The 20,536-nt window shown below is 37.4% G+C and overlaps 1 protein-coding gene across 1 annotated transcript in view; it reads left to right on the top strand.

Annotated features, from left to right (window-relative positions):
* Positions 1-9,701: 9,701 nt before the first annotated feature.
* The window catches only part of LOC145683012 (uncharacterized), a 193,524-nt gene continuing 182,689 nt past the window's right edge, over positions 9,702-20,536 (top strand). Inside the window, exon 1 of the mRNA XM_081754368.1 lies at positions 9,702-10,088. The gene's annotated coding sequence lies outside the window, so the exon portion shown is untranslated. The remainder of the gene's footprint in view (positions 10,089-20,536) is intronic.

Raw genomic sequence — 20,536 nt, 5'->3', positions numbered from 1 at the left:
GCCATCCTTAGTGAGTAGTGAAGCTCGTGAATCAAAACTCCAGGCATATCTAGATTCTTGAAAAAAAAAAAAAAAAAAAAAAAGGCAGACTACTAAATCGCTGTAGACCAAGCAACAAAAACCTGCAGAAACAGCGTTGCATGTGTGTTGGATGCTTAATAAACACCAGAAGCCATTTTCAGATTCTGACGTGGTAAAAAAAAATGCAGATATGTTGGAAGTGACCGCTGCACCTTTTAAAGATAAAAAGGAGGTTGTTGCCGCAATTCAAAGTAATCCATTGTCGGCAAGAAGCAATACAAAAAAACCGAAATTTTGGCTGGCTGCTGGCGATAAAAGTACAGGGTGAGCATAAAGTCTTGCCCTGATTACAAAAATTTATTACAGAAGAACCGTTTGACATAATAATGTAAATACTGGTCAGTTACATAGGTTAGTATTACAAGTTTTTTTTTAAAGACCATTTATGTTACTTATGTTAGTGATGGGCGATTTGCTTTCGTGATACCACAGCACGCATTGCACTTTCTCCTGCTTCAATGCCATTTCGCCAACTAACCCGCGCGCGCCAAGTAACGTACTGCGTCACTCTTGGGTAGCACTAGTGCCATCTATTGGTCTTTAAAAACTTGTAATACTAACCTATGTAACGCATCAGAATTTACATTATTCTGTCCAACGGTTATTCCGTAATAAATTTTTATAATCAAGGCAAGACTTTATGCTCATGGTGTAGTTTGCTCGAACTTCCCCAGAAGGCGCCTTGCTATGTCATAGCACTTGATGATCATGTAACATTGTTGATGAAGAACAAATGTCTAGTTTCGTGCGATTTCTGGATATTGAAAGTAAAGCAAGACTTTTGAAGACTTCATGACAAAATGAAACATTAGTTATGATAAATTAATGTCTCTTTCAACTGACGGGGCTGCATCAATGATCGCTGAAGAAAAGGGACTAATAAAGAGAATCAAGGATATGAATACTATCTTATCAGTGCATAATTCACCAAGCAGCCCTTTGTGGAAAACTTAGTGCCACTCTGAAAGAAGTCATGGACAGCTTGATCAAATTGATTAATTTTATGGCCTCGTTCTGCTCTTCATCACAGACAGTTCAAAGAGTTTGATTCGGCGCATTTTGACTTACTGCAATACAACAATGTTCGTTGGCTAAGTAAAAGTCAAATGATTGAACCTGTTTTGGCAAATAAAACAAGTAACCGTAGACAACTTGGATACCCAAGAAGCAAGGAAGCATCTGAAGTTCCAAGCAAACGAACGCAGTATGTTATCTGTGACTTTCCTGAAAGACATTCTGAAATATTTACCGGTAAATACGTTCAATACCTAGGTACAAGAAAATGGAAAATTATTATATGATCTGATACAAAGTGTATCTTCTCTTCGACGCAAGCTAGACATCTTTGAAAAAGTCATTGTAAGTTAAGAATTTATTCACTTTCTAACAATTCTTAAATATAAGAATAATTCTGAAATAGACACTGCAGTATTTTCAAATTTTATGTCAGGAAGGAATTTGCAGCAAGATTCTAAAATTTCGCAGATTAAAAAAAAAAAAAAAAAAAAAAAAAAAGCCATATGCCTCGTCACTATGTTTGGCTCCACATGAAACCATTTTCAAAAATGAATTTTCAAAAGAACAATATTACTTAAGATTAAAGCCGCCCATCTTGAAGACACTCTTCATATAAGCTGCTCATGGTAAGAACCTAACTTTAAAAAAATTGCTCAAGACCCTAACTGTAATTTCTCCGATTGACTTTATGAATACAATTATGCCTATGTAGTGTATTTCATTATTATTTTGTGACTGAAAATTAAAATAAAGAATTAGTAAGGAATATGAGTTGTTCTTTTTTTGACCTCGATAAAAATTTTCAAAAGTATCCGGACCCCACCTAAAATTACTTACCGACCCTTTCTCTAAGTGAATGGTTTTTCAATCACATTTTCTTTCACTTGATTTTCTTTCGCAACATATAAGGGTAACTGATGGTTTAGTGGTAGAGCGCTCACATCTGGTGCGTGGAGCCCCTGGTTCTATCCCCGACTAAGTAAGTTTGTAGTGGACAACATCGTGTCTGTGGCTTTTCTCTGGATGCTCCTGTTTCCTCCAACATTCTCATTCCACCAATTCTTCCATCATCATGCACTTGCCTTAATCATCCGTGTTCCTTAGTCTAACAAGCATAATCGAGAGACGTTAAACTAAAAGATTTCATTTAATTTTATTTTGCAGCAGGTAATTCAATTGTCACTTCAATTTCCACTTCTGAAACATTCCCAGTTCGAGTCTGGTCTCTATTCTTTTCTGAACCCATTTATGTTTTTCTTCATATAGGCTACATATACGTGTACACGGGCGTCTCTGGCAGGGGGGACAGGGGGAACGTGTTCCCCCAAATGTTTGTGGTACGAGGTAAATGGATCAATGTTGAAAGTATTTAAATCTATATGGAAGAAGTAAAAACATAGGTAGAACAAATTAAATTTATGTCTGTTTTTAAACATTGGGTTATTGTGATTAGAATGTCCATTTGACGTGTGTCACTTTCAAAGAAAGATTTTTTTTTTTTTAAGTTACGCTTCTTGGTTAGTCACCAATTTTTTCATTGCTTAACCAGCAACAATTGGTTTCTATGACGAAGGTAGGCTGGAGAAGGGAAGGCAAGGATGTATAGAAAGTTTATCTGCGAATTAAGAAGGAAAATCTTCAAAGACAGGGAAATATACAAAAAAGCGAAGGTGACAAGTGGAATTTCAAAAGATAAAGAAATTTGAATATTATATATGAAAGTAAATTTCATGCGAATACTGTAGAAGGGCAGCAAGGGACAACTACTATGACAATATAGAAACTAAAGATAGAAATGAGTGTTTAATGAGCGAATTGAGTTTGAGGAAGATGGAAAGAATACATTGAGGAGCCGGATGACACCAAGAATAAACTGTGCATTTTAAACATTAAAACGGAAAACGAAGTAAACGAAGATGGATCATTGGACAAGTTCAAAAACATACAGGAAATGAAGACCAAAAAGGTAGATAATATTCCTTTTGAGTTTATTAAGAATACAGAAGAAGAATGAAAATCAAAAATTCGAAATTCGCAATCAAATCAAGTGTCATTGTAAGACTTCTTTCAGAGAGTTAAGATTTTGTTAGCTAAAAAATCGAAATATAAGAGGACTATAAAACTACAATGCTACAAATGCGTTTAAGAACACTGAATAGGAATTCACCGGTAGGAATGTCAAAATGAAGAAATTACCTAAGATCCATATTATATATAAACTTAATTTTTCAGGGGCAAATGGTTTAACAGTGATGGAAGAAAATTATGATGAATTGTGTTGCTAAAAGTACAAAGAGCGGATACCACTAGTAAAGTAGATTCCAGTTTACTCATAATTTTGACGTAACTTTAGTTGGGGTCTACTAGCATTCTAGTCGTCTCCGTCCCCCCCAATTTTAACATGCCAGAGACGCCCATGTACGTGTATATACAAAAATGATCCTTTAATTAAAGTGGGAGATGTTTACTCCCTGTGTGTTTTTTAAGCTTTATTTTCTGTAAAAGAGAGCTTCCACTGATGAATGTAAATGGTAGTGATTCAGCCATTTTGTGGTTTTGTGACCCATAATGCTGATCAAGCAAAGATAAAGAAGTGCAATCTGAGAAGAAAAAGAAAATACATGATGTAAGTTGTTGAACATTGTGTGCACACAAATGACGTCAGGACCGAAACGTACAAGTTAAGAACCGTGTAAATATACTTTGTGTTTGATCTCATCACACCAATTCATTCGAGTAGCATTGTTTTTTTCATGCTGTTTTGTGGTTTTGCTGTACTTATTTTCAACAGCAACATGGCCTTCACTCAAGTCAATTTTATTTCTTCTGAAAACTTCAAGGATATTTTACGTTTGACAGGATTGTTGTTAAAGCGAAAAAAAAATTAAAAAATCATCATTATTCTTTACTTCATTGTTTTTCTTGTAACTTTTCACAATGTTTCAAGCTTCCAAACACAGGGACCCACAACATTCACGTAACAGCAAATATTCACTATTTCCAACAGCAGTGTAGCCAGATTATTACAACTATTAATAATATATACGTCACGATTAGGAGAAATCACACAGTAATGGATACAATCTACTAGTCAGTAGTATGTACGAGGTGTGTTGAAAAATAAAGCGAATTTTTAAAATACCGCGCCAATTGGCAGAAGGAGCGTACTGTGGCTACTGGGTACACCTAGCGGCAGGTTTAGACAACAAATTACCATTTGCCTCGTTTCGCTACGACCGTTAGCCGCCGAGCTGCGGCCGCTGAAGTGAGCACGTGCACAAGCTATCATCGAAATCATGATACAGTGGCAATGAGAGAAATTGAAGAGCAACTTTTTGTGTAAAATTTTGCTTCAAGCTTGACGAAAAATTTACAGAGACATTCCAGTTGCTTTTAAATTCATTCAGGGTCTTCTCGCCAAGTCGATCAAAGATCAAGGTAATGTTGGTTGTATTATTTTGATAGGAAAAGCATTGTCCATCATGAATTTGTATCAAGTGGTCAGATTGTAAACAAACAGTTGTTGTCAGGACGTTTTAGCGCGGTTGAGGGATGGTGTGCGCAAAAACAGGCCTGAACTGTGAGAAAACGAGACTTGGATGGTGCGCCGTGCCAATGTGTCTACTCATACGCTTCACTCGTTATCCACAATTATCTGCCAATCATCATCCACCCAATTCTCCGGACCTAACCCTAGCAAACTTTTTCCTGTTTCCCAAACTTAAAATCACTTTGAAAGGATGTCGTTACCAAAGCTATAGAGGGGTTTCAGGGCAATGTGACAAGAGGCCTGCACAACATCACAGAAAGTCCATTCCAGGGAGCTTTCCAAAAAATGGAAGAAATGTTAGGAAAGATGTGTTGCCAGTAGAAGGGACTAAGTTGAGGAGAACAATGCTTAAAATGTTCTAAATTGAGTAATACAAAGTTTATACCAGAAGTTCGGTTATTTTTGGACACGCCTCGTAGTGCCTCTCTTTTAGTAGTACCCAGGGGCGGATCCAGAGGGGGCGATCGCAGCGATCGCCCCCCCCTCCCAGGAGAGGAAACTTTCTTATTATATATATATATATATATATATATATATATATATATATATATATATATATATATATATATATATATATATATATATATATATATATATATATATATATATATATATATATAACATTCCAAAGTTTGGAGCCCTTAAAAGTAGCAGTATGACAACCCATCGCCCCCCCCCAGAAGACGGTCCTGGATCCGCCCTTGGTAGTACCTCTCTTTCCCTCACTCTGGCTGGTTAATAACAAGAACTTTTGAAATTTTGGTAGCCTCTGCCTCAAAGCCAATAGTCCCTGGCCGGGGTCAATAACCCAGTGGTTCATGGGACCACTTTCTCTAAATTTTGGCAATGGATACATTGACCTACTATCAAATTTTGGGAGGGGCAAATAGGACCACCTTCTTAAATTTTGGAAATTGCCAAAATAAAAATCTGTTATGCTAGTACAGGATCTGAGGTAAGTATCACTGTAAGTTTTGGTGATCAATCTTGTTCCGTTTTATGAGTTAAAAATTGCCAAAAATTCAAATTTGGGAGGTTTTTGACCTCTTTGACGAGGCTTTATAACGTTAAATGGTTATATGGATGAGTATAGAAATCCTCCTCTTTCATGAGACGTGAGTATGTTGTTGTTCCCTTTTAAAACTTTGGGAACGGCACGGTGGCTCATTAATAGAGCGCTGGTGCGTGGGGGTCTCTGGTTCGATCCCCGGTCAAGTAAATTTGTGGTGGACAACATCGTGTCCATCAGTTGTCTCGGGGTATTCCCGTTTCCTCCCACTTACCCATTCCACCAATTCTTCAATCATCATTTACTTCTCTTGCCTTAATCATCATCTCCCTTAGCCTAGTCATTAGACTTTAAACTTTAAACTTTAAACTTTAGACTTTAAATATTTCATTTCATTTCATTTTTAAATTTTGGGAAGGTTACATATGACTACTACTTACATTTGTGAATGTTTAAAAAAAAAAAAAAAAAAAAAGTGAACGTTCTCTAGGACTCGAATACACAACTCTGTAAATTTGGGTGGTGCTGTCTATCCCCTTCTGTGAATTAAAAAAAAAATTGCTAAAACGACAAGTAACTATATTTTGGCACGGATTCTGAATTTTGATAAGAAAATTGAAATTAGTATGAGACGAGATTTTGAAAGTAGTGCCCCAAGGTCCAGTTCATTACCAGATATAGTCATATTAATGAGAACATTGGTCTCTTCTCTTGAATAGAACATGGGTACAACGATACCTCTTTAAAAATTTGGGAAATGTACACTCCTGTCCAAAATTATTGTCGCATGTGTATAAATATGTTGTGTAGGAATTTAATTTGATAACGAATTTGCCCCGTATTTCTTACATTTTTAGTATGTGTATAATCGGCAAAGGCATGTCTGTGGCAAATTTCTTGTCAAAAGAGCAGTAAATAAGAACAATAAAACGAAAAAAAAAAAAAACTTTCTTGTTCATTTAGCAACATTTTGTTTTACTCATTCTAATTTTCGTATTTATAATTCTTTTTCTATGAAATTTACCACAAATATTCATTTCCCGATTATACACATAGTATCAGTATTAAAAGTATCCTACAAAAACATTATCAAATTATGTCTTACAAGAAGACAGTTATAGATATGCGGCAATCATTTTGGACATAAGTGTACTGTACATTGGTTCAATGTACAATTTAGAAATTACCGAAAATAAAAATTGGTAATTGCTCTCTAGTCTTGATTCTGTTCTCAGTTTCTTCATCGCTATAGTCCGTTTTCGTGTTCCTGCACTTCGAATATTATCTAAGAAGGAGCTCTTGAGACATCTTAATATTCAGACTCCTGAAGTACGCAGAATTATCTCTGACCTGAAATATCTACATAAAATAGTTAATGGAAGCTTAAGATCGGAAATATTACTTCAGGAACTATCCTTACGTGTCCCTTCCCGCATCACCCGGAATACCCACCTATTCCATCTTGCCCGTCCTAGGTTGGCTGTTATACAGAGGTCTCTTTTTTATAGAATACCAAACTGTTATAATCAAGTAACAACTGATGTGGACATTTTTTCGAGCCACCCAGTGTTTGAAAGAGCAATTAAACGAGCTTTGACGGAATAGTTTTACTTTTACTCTCTTTTTTCTATGTTGTTGTTATTGTTGTCTTGTTTTTTTTTCTTTCTTTTGTTAAAAAAAAGTTAGAAAAATGGCAAAGTTATGCTGTATCTGGGAATTTGTTCAATAAATAAATAAATAGTACCTGAGAGTATACTTTTGTAAATTTGGATGATCACGTTGATCCATTGCCGCCCCCTTTCTCCAGAAAGAACACATCTTAAAAGCTACCTTTTTAAGTATCTTACCCCGTCATGAACAACAAAAGGGAAGGAAAGTGCATTCGCACTCAGAAAGGCCTAAACACTACAAATACAATGTTGCTGTGTATGTTTTTTTCTTTCTTTAAATAATAATCCATTATGTTAGTGAAAGATAAAGCAGACACACCTGCAGAGGAAGGATGGTAATCCTTTTTATAGAATTCAATTTCGAGCTTCAATCTCAATATATGTTTCGAATTCCAGTGCAACTATCTCCTTTATCTTTATTTCTTGATTTTCCTTCTATCTCTGTTTAAAAAGAAAATTAAAAACTTATTTAAAGCTTCAATTAAAGAACTTGTTTGTAACAAAGGCAAGACTAGTTTTCATATCAAAACTGTGATAACTAACTAAACGGAACAGATGTCCGCTACTGTTCGAGAATTCAGTTTTTGTAGTGCTCGATAACAATCAAGCAATTCATGCTGTAATTTGTGTGACCATTTGTTCATGTGACATTAAACTAATGCGACTTAAACTTGATTTATGAATGTAGTATTCAAATAGAAGGCCAGGTTAGTAAATTTAACTACCATCACCATGAAGTCTGTTTCCAAGAAGAAAAATTTATTTTTAATAATATAGTTATGACAGATTTTGCCACTCCATGCAAAAGCACATATGGTAGAGCCGGCCCTGCTTAAAACCTGATTACTGTTGGCCACGAAATGAGTAATCTCTCGTCTTGTCTCGATCCCCCTTAAGAAAACGAGACGAGAGTCGAGACAAGAAGTGCATTTTGGAATTTGAGACGAGAAATATCATAAACAAAATCTCGTTTCTCCATAGTTCTCTAAAATTCATGTTTATTTTTAATCAAAAATTGCTTTGTAGACTAGATATAACACTGAAATTCTACTTTGTATTTCGAAGCTCAACAAATGTCCAAAGAACAGAAGATAAAATAAATAATTATTTTATGGCCTACGCTGAGTACGCTGAGTGCCTTTCTTCTCATTAGTGTGATTCAATATACTATTTAATCTGCAATTTACTACCTGATATAAATACCTGTTGCTTCAATTCTGCAATGTGACTGTACTCAATCGAGTATATATGATTTTTTATTAGGAGTAGAATGACATTTCGTTCCTTGTCTATTAACAAAATGTTCTTTTAGTGTTTGTGTTGGAAGATTGTTATAACGAGGATTCGAAAAATCTCGGATGCCATTTCGTCATGGCCGGAAATACAAGTATGACATCTTGCTAATTTGTGGCCAAAACATGTAGGCAAATGAGTCAAATTAGTTTTGTATTATTACAAATTGTAATGTAATATGTTATACATGTTCACCCGTCCATCCTCTAACGACGCCCATAATTAGGTTATAAGTATGCCTGAATTGTAAATACAGGTTCAAAAATACTCATAGAATTAAGTTAAATGTGTCACTTAACCGCTATAATATCTTCATCCAATAAATAAAGTAAAGTAAAATTATATACGTCCACAATTCACTGATTACTTGCTATGATGGCTCAGTGGTTGAATGTTTACCTGTGGTGTGTGGGTTTCCGGGTTGGATTCTAGCGCACGTCAAATAGGGTTTGTGTTTGAGTTGATTTTGAGTTCAGCGTCCCTGTCAGCACCGAGGCTATGTGAGACGTAGACCCACTGATTAACGTGGAATCCGAACTACATGAGCTCCCGCCGAGAATCGAACTCGGGTCAAACGCGTGGCGTTGTGGTGGGCGAACACCGTGTGCACGGGTTTTCTCAGAGTTCTGCGTTTCCTCCCACTTTCTTCATTCTACCATTTAATTCATTTTCATCATCACTGTCTCCTTTGCCCTGTACCGCATTACTGTAGGACGTAAAACAATTTTTTTTTCTCAATTCACTGATTACTTGAATTCGTCACACACGCATATTTCTTCCACTATATAGATACCGTAACACAATCAAACAGTTCTAATAATGATAAATAATTTCAATTATTTATTTAATATTACAAAAGGAGCACCTCACTTTCAGAAGTCTCGAATGCTGTTGAATAAATAAACGACCCGACCACTGAAATTTCCGCATTGCCCACCCCACCGCATTCAGACCGAATTTCTTTTTAACAAAAATAGAAAGAAAAAGTTTCAATGTCATACGAAATCCAACCGTAGTAGTAAAAGTTGCGCGCGCATTGTGGCACGCGCCAAGCCACAGCGCTCAGCAGCCGGCTTCTTGCTCTTCCTCGTTGTATTGTGATGATAGAGGAGACTCTCGCAGGCAGGGGTTGGCTGCGAAGGAATAGGTGCTCGCTTATGTTGTGTTGTTCTCCTGCGCCGGTGACCGCGTGTCTGGTTTGTTGTTGTCTGGTCGGGAAAGCAGACTGGTTCCCTAGTGTCCTGCAATGCCCAGGTGCACGCGAATATCCTGCAAGGCCTTCACTCCCAATCATGTGAAGTGACATTCAGTAGTTTCGATTTTTTATTAAAAAGATGTGATACTGGTGTATTCGAAAAAACAAAGTTCTCATGACATCGATTTTAGAATGTCAATTAAGTCTGTAAATTATTTGGAATATTGACGACAGCGTCAAATCTAAAAGTGAATTTGTTACGAGTTCTTGAAGGTAAGATTCTTAATTGTTTCATTAAACTATTTGTTTTGGGCTGTGGAAAAATGTATAATAATTACTGTCAAATATTAAATACTCTGTCGTCTACAGTAGTCGAAACCAGGTTTACTAGACCTGTTTTTTTTTTGGGGGGGGGGTACTGTCCTCGGAACTCTGAGAGTGCCCCCCGGAGGAGACCAAAATAATACATCTATATTATAATGATAAATTATACCAAAACCGTGAAAATAGTATGTACCCCTCCGAATACTAAGTTCTTCCCCCCGGGAATACTTTTTCTAAAAGATACAATGGTCGAAACTGGAACTTCTTACCCCAATTTATTTTGGTTTCCCATCTGTTTGGATCGCGGCGGGTTCCATCGTTCTGAGGGCATTTTTTTTTTTTTTTTTTTTAATTGTGAGGCACTTTAGGATTCAGATGTAGGGAACTCAGATCTAGAAAGCAGAGATAAATACTATGAAGCATAAATGTACGGTGGCTTAGTAGTAGAGCTTTTGCCTCTGATGCGTATGGTCTCGGCCAAGTAAGTTTGTAATGGAGAATATTGTGTCCATAGGTTTACTAGAGGTATTTTCGTTCCCTTACACATTATCATTCCACCAATTCTTTAGTCATTATTCACTTGCCTTAATCATAGTCTCCCTTAGCCTAAAGGGCATAATTGTGGGATGTTAAACTGAAAGCTTTCATTTCTAATGTATGTACTTCTGAACTAATCAAAATTTGATTTGAAATTATAACTATTTACATTACGAAATATTGATTATTCCAAGTTTTTATCCATGGCTTCTAGTGTTGCAAGGTTGGAGAAATGGGATTTATAAAATGAAACGTAAGAGATTAAAGTAATATGTTAGTGTCTCCACGGTCTTCCGCTAGTCTCTTCGTCTTCACTTACGATTTTTCGGTTTTTATATCGTCCATTAAGTGTAGTCTCCTTCGCTCTCTTCCTTTCTTTCCTGCCACCATACACTCTAGCACGTCCTTCATGACACAATTTCTTCTCAGGCAATAGGCAATGTCCCAACCAGTTTCTCTTTCTCTTCTTAATAATATCTAAAAGTGTGTTCTTTTCTTCCCCGCCATTTGTAACACCCTCTTATTCGTTTCCACTCGATCTAACTAATTCTTTCAATTCTTCACACCCACATTTCGAAGGCTTCTAGTCGTTTTTAATCACTTTTACATAATGTTCATGTTTCCGCTCCATACAGTAGAACACTCCATACGAAGCAATTTTGTGTCTTTTTTTTTCTTTTTTTTTTTTTCTTTTCTTAACTCTTTATTCAAGGTCCCACAAAACACTTTTCTTCCTCTTAAAGGCTTCTTTTGGCATTCCTACTCTTGCTTGTATTTCACGTTCACACTTCATGTCATTACTGAAAAATATTACCCAGACATCGAAAACTATTCACCTGTTCTATTTTCTCCCTCCCACTTTTATATTTGACACATACCCCTTCGTTCCAACCACCATGGCTTTTGTTTTTGTAACATTTATGTTCATCGCATATTCTTCACAGCCCTTCCTCAAGTTTTCTAACATCCTATTGATTTTCTTTCCAGATTCTGCAACAAGCACCATATCGTCTGCAAATCTTACAGATCTAATAGTTTTACCTTTTACTGAAATGTCTGTATTTAATATAATATCCTGAATATATTTATCAACAATTAAAATAAGTTCTCTAAGAAATGTATCAATACTGGATTACCGCTTTAAATTAACTAAATGCATTGCCTGGTAAGATTAAGGATTCAGTGTCACGTATATCAACATTAAGAAGACGTTTGAGTAGTTTTAGATGTTCTGAAATAACTAAAAATATGCATTTTGTAATGATTGAGACTTGATAAAATATTTTTAGACATCTTGTTCGGAGTTTTCAGGGTATTATACGGAAAAAAAATGTATTGCTCACATAAATGACGTCGCTATCGACTCTGTGCAAAGAAATTACAAACAGACAGGGCGCTGACCTTTTGGATTTCTATTTCTCGTGTTTATTGCTGGTAGTGACGAGGGAAAGAATTCCGAGACAAGGCTTTATGGAGAAGACTGATCAGAAACATCGACCCCACATAACTTGGAAAAGACTGAGAGAAAAAGAAATGACGATATGTACTTTAAGGAAAACAAGTGTTGTGTTTGACTTCCAGAAACTGATATATTTACATACTATGGGTGTTCAGACCGCGGTGGCTCAGTGGTAGAGAGTTCCTCTTGTGCATGGGGTCTTGGTTCGATTTTAGTTTGCGCCAAATGGACTTCTTAGTGGACAAACACCAGGTGCGTGGGTTTTCTCGAAGTTCTTCCGTTTCCTCCCACTTAATTCATTCTACCATTACATTCATTTCTCATTATCACAATCTCCTTTAGCCTAGTCGCCATAATCGTGGACGTAAAGCTTAAAGACGTCATTTCGTTTTCATTTCAGATCTCGGCAGGAATGGAAGGGTGACCTGCGCGCACCCAGAATTTTTTGTTGGGAGGGGTGTCCATTACTACAAGCCACTATTTCTATGTAATATTGAAAGATTATTATTCTACTCTCGAAAAGACGAGAAGTAATTGTAAAGTACTTTTCTCTGCTAAACAAGTATAGTTCTATTAGGAAAGTGTACAGTCCGCAGCAAAAAACCTGCAACATGACGATGCAAATTTATTGTGAAACTAAGCATAACAGCACATTGAATTAACATAACGTCTGAGTGGCACGAATCACGCCAGGAGAAACCTCGGCGTCCTCCCATGCATACTTATTTTGGAGCAAAAGACTTCATAGTTTCACTAAACTTACATGCTCATGTTGCAGGTTTTTTGCTGCGGACTGTACAAATGTGTGTTGAGTCAGGAACTTTGGAGGTCTGAACTCGGTGCCCCCCCTCCCCCGCACGGGTTCAACTCTGAACGGTGGTTCCATAAACATTTTTCTCTTACTGGTTCCTTCCTGACATCAGTCGATGGATAGTTGTTATCATAGTTGAAAACGCAATAAATAAATAAATAAATAAATAAATATCGATGAGGCTTATAACTGAAGAGGATCTATCAGCGATTTCATATCGATAACAAATTGTTAATTACGCGTAATTAGGCTTAATTAATTACGATTAATTAGTCAAACGATGCCTAATTAGGAACTCTAATTTAAAAAGCGGATTGTCAGTAACAATATATTATCACAGATACATCTTAGTTGTCACCTTCCAAGTATAGTACCGTCCTTGAATAGCAACAATCCGATGCCAACGTACTATCCAATTCGGGAACGCTTCATTAGGTATGAAACAACTCCTACGTCGAATTTGGTCCAGTGTTTTTTCAAGGGACTTTAACTTGAGGCAAAAGGAAAAGGTTTGTCGGAGCGAAATCAATTGAAGAAAGTAGTGACTATACAAAAGTTGTTTTGTTTTTCGCTAGAAAACTGCGCAGAAGGAATGATTAATGAGTTGGCGTGTTGTGTTGCAACAAACTCTGGTTCGACCACATGTGAAGCCACTGTATAGAATCCCACAAACGCTTCATAACTTCTACATAATAGTGCTGATTGACGGTTTGGCCAGTGGACTGGACTCGTGATGGATTTTGCCTTGACAGTCAACGAAAATTACCGAGAGCAGCTTCAAATTGATAGGGCTCATCCATGTTTTCTTCGATTTAGGCGATTTTTTTTCCACTCACCATGATGACTGACCCTTCTATGCCGCAACGTAATCGTAAACCCAAGTGTCATCTTCTGTTACGATTTTCAGAAAGTTGACACCATCACTGCTAATCAGAAACAGTTTTTCACTGATTTTCTTTCTGTTCTCTTCCTGCTCCTCGGTTAACACACGTGGAACGCACTTCACAGTGATACGGCGCATGTTTAGATCTACAGTCAAAATTGCTTGATCCGATCCAAAGTTGACACTTTCATCTTCAGCACTCTGCAATTTTAGTTGGATGGTGTGTATGTGTCGGGGGATTGCCCCAAGTCCTCAGTTAACCTTTCTCGACGTGGTAATTGTCGGCTTTAGTGCACGGCTCATCAGTGCGTCCGCAACGCGTTTCTATGGCTCATGACTACGCTTGGAATATACTGACCAGGTATTTAAATGTGGATGGCTAATCACAACGCGCTACAAACCCGAAAGCAATAAAAATGCGCAGAATACGTCGGCATTGAGCATATTTCGTGCGTTTCGGAACAATAGACCGCCTGCTGTTTCGGAATCAGTAAAAGATATCTAAAGAAATTTAAAAAGGAATGACGTGTTGCCAGGCAAAAGGATTTTAGCAAGACCTTCATGTCTTCTCACAAGAAACCAACTGAAGCAGGTCATTCTGATTCTACCCTTCCGGCGCGGGAAATAATAATAATAATAATAATAATAATAATAATAATAATAATAATAATAATAATAATAATAATAAAGACTTTGAATGGAAAACCTGAGTGGCTCACAGTATGATTTATAACTCTGGCGAAAGTAAAATTCCCGAGTAGCCACGTAGGTCGCGTTCGCTGCGGGGTGGTAACTTATCGGAAACGCATCCTTGTTAGCCATAGCCTAAATATCGTCCATGAGTTGAGGGTCCCGTTTACCCTCCCTCTTTTTCATTCCGCCATAGTTTGTACACACCCGTTTAGAATATAATTCCTTCTAAACTGGTTTATTTTTTAAATTCCACCCATTATCTCCCTTCTTTGACCAACACTTCCTCATGTTTTCTGTCCAGCTCAGCTAAGTTTCTTACAATTCTTCTCTATATCTGTATTTCAAAAGTCTTTAATGGTATAAAACACGTTATAGACTGTTGCCAATAGTCAAATATAATTCCTTCTAAACTAGTTTCTTTTTTAAATTCCACCCATTATCTCCCTTCTTTGACCAACACTTCCTCATGTTTTGTGTCCAGCTCAGCTAAGTTTCTTACAATTCTTCTCTACATCTGCATTTCAAAAGTCTTTAATGGTATAAAACACGTTCTACAACCGTTGCCAATAGTCAAATTTTAGGAATATTTAGTGTTCCAGAATTAATGCAGTCATCCAGAATCTTGGCTTGAAGCTTTCTGAGATTCACCTTACACGTTGCTTTTTTTGTATTAATACAAATTCCTGAACAACAATAGAAGCTATAAATGTTTAATGGGACTTATAAAGTGGAAGCTTACATCGATGAAGAAACTGGATTCTAGAAAGCATTCGATGTCTTCAGATACATCAAGGGAGATTGTGTGCGTTTTATTTCTGAATTATACTCAGTTTCAATGCAATTCTAGAGCTAAGAGTATTTTTCCTAAATAAAGATAAATAAATTAGCTCTAGAACTTCTAATTTGAAACTGTTAGGCGAGAGCGCTGTGTTGGTTGTGTCCAAGATTTTCCGGCTTTCTAGTCGGTTAAATGGGCCGCGGTGGCTCAGTGGAAGATTGTTCACCTCTAGTGCGTTGTATTCCTAGTTCGATCCCATATCGCGCCAGATGAACTTCGTGTGGGCAGACGTGTGCGTGGGTTTCCTCGGGGTTCTCCCGTTTTCTTTAGCCTAGCCGGCATAATCGTGCGTGTAAAACTGAAATATTTTATTTAATTTGTTAGGGTCTACGTAAGAAAACTACACCAGAGACTGACTGATACAAGAGACGTACGTAGGGGAGGGTTTAAAGGGTCCGGACCCCCTCCTGAAATCCCGACATTTCTGTAAATTTAGTATAATTTAAGGGGTAATTTTACAACTTTTAATATAATTTTATCCTCGTATTGAATTTGATCCCCCAAAATAAATTCCTACGTACGTCTCTCAATGACAGTCACAGAGATTTACTGCACTGAATAGTGAAATTTGTCTGGAATCGGTTACGTAACATAATTAACATGCATGCTATTTAAGATGACCAGGCTTTTCACTTGCAAAAAACTGATATCATATGAATCAGAAGGGCAGAGGCGGATCCAGGGGGGCAATTGCCCCCCCCCAGAAGAGGAAACTTTCTTATTTTATATATATATAAATAAAACCCATCCCAAAGTTTGGAGCCCTTAAAAGTAGCAGTATGACAACCCACCGCTCCCCCAGAAGTCGGTCCTGGATCCGCCCCTGCAGAAGGGGAGAGGGGCCTGTCAACCTCAGATTTCTAGATCACATTGGACGCCAACAGTGTTTTCAAAGTTACAAAGTTCACAAATAACGCATTCGAAAGTTCTAAGCACCCGAGAGCATTAAAAAGTTCCAGGCATGGCCTAAAATGAAATAAAATGAAACTTTTTTAGTTTAATTTTCCACAATTACGCCTTCTAGGCTAAAGGAAACTTTTGATTAATGAAAGTAATTGATTGCAAACTTAATTTTTGGTGCTTGCCGAGAATCAAACCCAGGACAACTTCCACCATAGACACACACAAGCCAAGCAGTGAGGGCTCCATCGCATAAAAAATGAAATCTTTAAGTTTTACGTCCCACTATTATGCCGACTAGGCTAAAGGAAATTGTGACGATGAGAAATGAAGGAAATGGTGAAATGAAGAAAGTGGGAGGAAACGGGAGAACCCGGAGAAAACCTTCAGCACGATGTTTGTCCACCACAAAGTTCATTTGCCACGAGCTGGGATCGAACCAAGAACCCCATACACCAGAGGTGAGCGCTCTACCACTGAGCCACTTCGATGCATCGCATAAAAGTTGTCAATGGGTATTGGTGCCAAAAATAACTTTATATATTCATTTTAACGAAAGAGTGTAGAATTTCTTCTGATAATTTATATTTTAAGCATAAGACGCTTTGTTCAATTTTGCTTTAAAAGTAAATATTTAGGCGCCCCATTTGAGATTTTTTTTAAAAAAGAAAGGACAACATTGACAAAAAGGGAATGTCCCGGTTAAAACGGAACGTCTCGTAATTCCTTACTAAGTTTTTATCTTTTCAGTGCACCGATTGCCTTTAGAAATTCACTTTCGGCTCTTAAATGTTTCTTACCCGCTCGAGTCATGAATTCAAGAATCATTTTGTACCGTGATGACCCATCTTGAACCCTGCATGTATTACCAGCAAGTTTTTCTTTCTATTCGGTTGCGTATTAGCTAATGTTCTCCCCTTTGATGCAAGGAGTCCCGGGTTTGATTTCCAGTGGGAACAGTCGGCCGAAAAGGTGTAACAGTTGTTTCAGACCAGCTATCCTGGGTGTTTTCTCTCTCTCTCTCTCTCTCTCTCTCTCTCTCTTTCTTTCTCTCTCTCTCTCTCTCTCTCTCTCTCTCTCTCTCTCTGGAGTTTCCTCATTTACACCAGGCAATTGCCGAAATGATACCTAACATTCGGGTTCCAGGACACTTACTTCCCCACATAATGTGCTCTCCGAGGAACGGCATCCCTCATACGTAACAGAATTAAGGCCATAGGTGTCAGGAATGTCCAGGAATATGTATAAATAAATGAAATTAAGTTTATATTCGGCTAAAGTCCGTAGTTTACCAATTGCTAGAATCTAGAGATGAGATTGTTTTCTCAATTTGCTACGTTTTTATCCAACTACGTTTTCATCTTCTGCTTCGAATTCCTGGATGATAGCCTCTACGCGAGACTAAAAGCGAAGAATTGTCAGAATCCTTGAAGAATTACCGCATAGAGGCTGGGGTACTGGGATCCAGGAACGTGTACTGCGAGTTCTTTGCGGGACGATATCCACTCTATTTTTTGAGAGAGAGAGAATGTCTTGATAGCCAAAAATGGTGATGGTAATCGATGTGCTGAGTACATAAGGGCTAACTAAAAACTATTTGGTCGAGAGTAGCCCTTCATGAGCTGTTAATATCAGAGTCGGAAGATCACCGAAACTTATCCACCCTTGATATTTGAATCTTTAATCATGTCTTTATTCAAGTCACGAAGTCTTCGAATTTATAATGCAGACTGTACGATTATATTAGAATAGTAAGTTCCAAAGCCACAAAACATGCTATCTAATGTTTGGTAGAGCCACGATTATACCAGGTAGCTTACATAACAACTAGGATCAATATACAAAAGTATTGATTTCGTTCTTTTCAAGAAAAATAAATTATGGTCGTTGTGTACTGTTTTCAAAGCCTGTTCTGATTCTTCCAACTTTATCAACGAAAGTAAGTTCTTTTATCAGTTAATTTAGCAACATTTCTTTCAGGAGTTTACAACACAAGTCTTAAGACATCGCTGTTTTGTGGCTTTTCCATGTAATCTAATGGCAAGTGACTGATAACGAATGTTTAACATGTGGCGGGCGCCCTCTTTTGTTTGGAAAGAAATCTAGAGTTGTTTGTTTTGTGGTATCGACTTAACTTTGTTTTAAGTGTTTTCTACTTACCTAATCGTTTGATGAGCATTTCTATGAATTGACACGTTGTTAAATGTTCTTTGCATAACCTCCTCCACTTTTATTATTTTCCCCATACATTGTCGCAGGAGGTCTGAGACAAGATGAGCCAATTGCCCACCCGTGGATTTTGAAAAAGATTTCAATTCTTTGAAGTACATGTCAAAGTATATTCATTTTGCTAACTCACACACTAAATGCGTTTGATATGTTAAGTACTATAGAATATTTCAGGCGCGTTCCCAGATTTTTTCTTGGAAGAATTCAATATTACAAGCCATTACTTTTATGTGGTATTGGAACGGTTTTACTCAGCACCCGAAAAGACGATAAGTAATTTGTTAACTACACCTTGTTTCTTAAAAGTCTTCATCCCGGCGAAATTAAAATACCGCTAATTTTACAGAAATTATGTGATATCTTCAAATAGATAAAAGATAATCGAAATGTGGAAGAGAGCGCCCTAGACAATATTATTTTACATGAAAAACCGTTATCACAACTCACTTACCTGCTTTCGATTTCGTGCCATTTTGAAAATCGGCATTTATTTTCGCGTTTCTAAACAGCTGAAAACGGAAAGCCACTAGATGACTTGTGACAACGGTACCTCACGCAAAATAATATTGTCTAGGACGCTCTTGTTCCATATTTCAATTATTTTTTTGTCTATTTGAAGATATCACATAATTACTGTAAAATTAGCGGTATTTTAATTTCGCCGGGATGAAGACTCTTAAGATGATAGAACTAGAGCCTTCTATTTCAAGTGTGCCCCTTCTGATGCTGCTGTCGATGTGTGTTTTCCCGTACTTCCCTCGAAAGAGGAGAGACAGGTTGCTGTGGCAGAGATTCTTCAATGATTGGATGCGGACATGGTTGCTACATTGAACGACTTCACGGGCTTCTCTGTACACTTTCTTGTTAGCTGTTCTAAGTAATCTACGGTCATCACTCGCCAAGCCTAAATGACTGAACGAAAAATTGGCAACACAGCCGAGATCATTCACTTCATTTCCTGGAGCCAAAGCATGTTTCACATTTTCTGAGGGCACGCTTGAAATAAAAAAGGCTCGAGATTGTTTTTTACAAGAAAAGAAAGAATACAGATGAAGTGTAAGATCAAATCTTTATCGGGGCTCAGTGGTAGAGCGTTCAGCTTCGGTGCTTGGGATCCCTGGTTCGATCCCAGCTCGCGCCGTGTGGACTTTGTGGTGGACAAACACCGTGCTCGTGGGTTTTCTCGGGGTTGTCCCGTTTCCTCCCACTTTCTTCATTCCACCATTTCACTCATTTCTCATTATCACAGTCTCCTTTAGCCTAACCGGCCTAATCGTGGGACGTTAAACTTAAAGATTTCATTTCATTTCACTTTCAAATCTTTCTCCGTCAGTCATTTCTCTGCCAAACAAGTATAGTTTTATCTGTAACCGGTGACCGTTTTGTTAAGAAAGTGTACAAACGAATGTCGAATCACGAAGTTATTTTAAGGGGCACAGAGAACCCAGTGGAACCTGCGTGAATGTGCCCATGTTGATTTAGGCCTACTTTGTTAATAAAGTTTATATAATATATTACAATTCATGCATTATTATGTGCACGCGTACATCAAGGTGTGGTTGCTCCCTAATGGAAGAGTGTTAAAAGGTAGTCTGTCAGGGCTTACATCTAAAGATAGCATAGTGAATCTGAGGAGCAATACGAGAATGGCTGGTCATGAGATTCGAACATGACGCCTCGCCATTGTGATGTGTAAACCGTAACTGTTCATTTTTCTCCGTTAGATTTTTCCTATTTATAAAAATAGTTTTAACAAAAATGTTAGAGGTCTTTTATAATGTGATCAGCAGATAGTGTTCGAGCTGTGAATAAAGTTATTTCCGTTGAGATTTTTTGTGTGATTAAATCCATGTTAATACCTTACGAAATTGCATTCTCAAAGAGGAAATAAAAGCAATTTGACATGTTCTAAACGTGGGAATGTATTCAAGGTTTTCACACGCACCACACACACGAAAAAAAAAAGGAAGGTCGCAGATTGAAACAAGAAAAACTCTTGTCACTGATACCAATGATCAGATGAGAAACATCATCGTCGGTGATTTAA

Source organism: Thermobia domestica, chromosome 1, assembly GCF_964235325.1.
Source record: "Thermobia domestica chromosome 1, izTheDome1.hap1.1, whole genome shotgun sequence".
Lineage (NCBI taxonomy): Eukaryota > Metazoa > Arthropoda > Insecta > Zygentoma > Lepismatidae > Thermobia > Thermobia domestica.
Note: the sequence above shows the minus strand (reverse complement) of the source record. Positions and strands in the feature narration are given on the sequence as shown.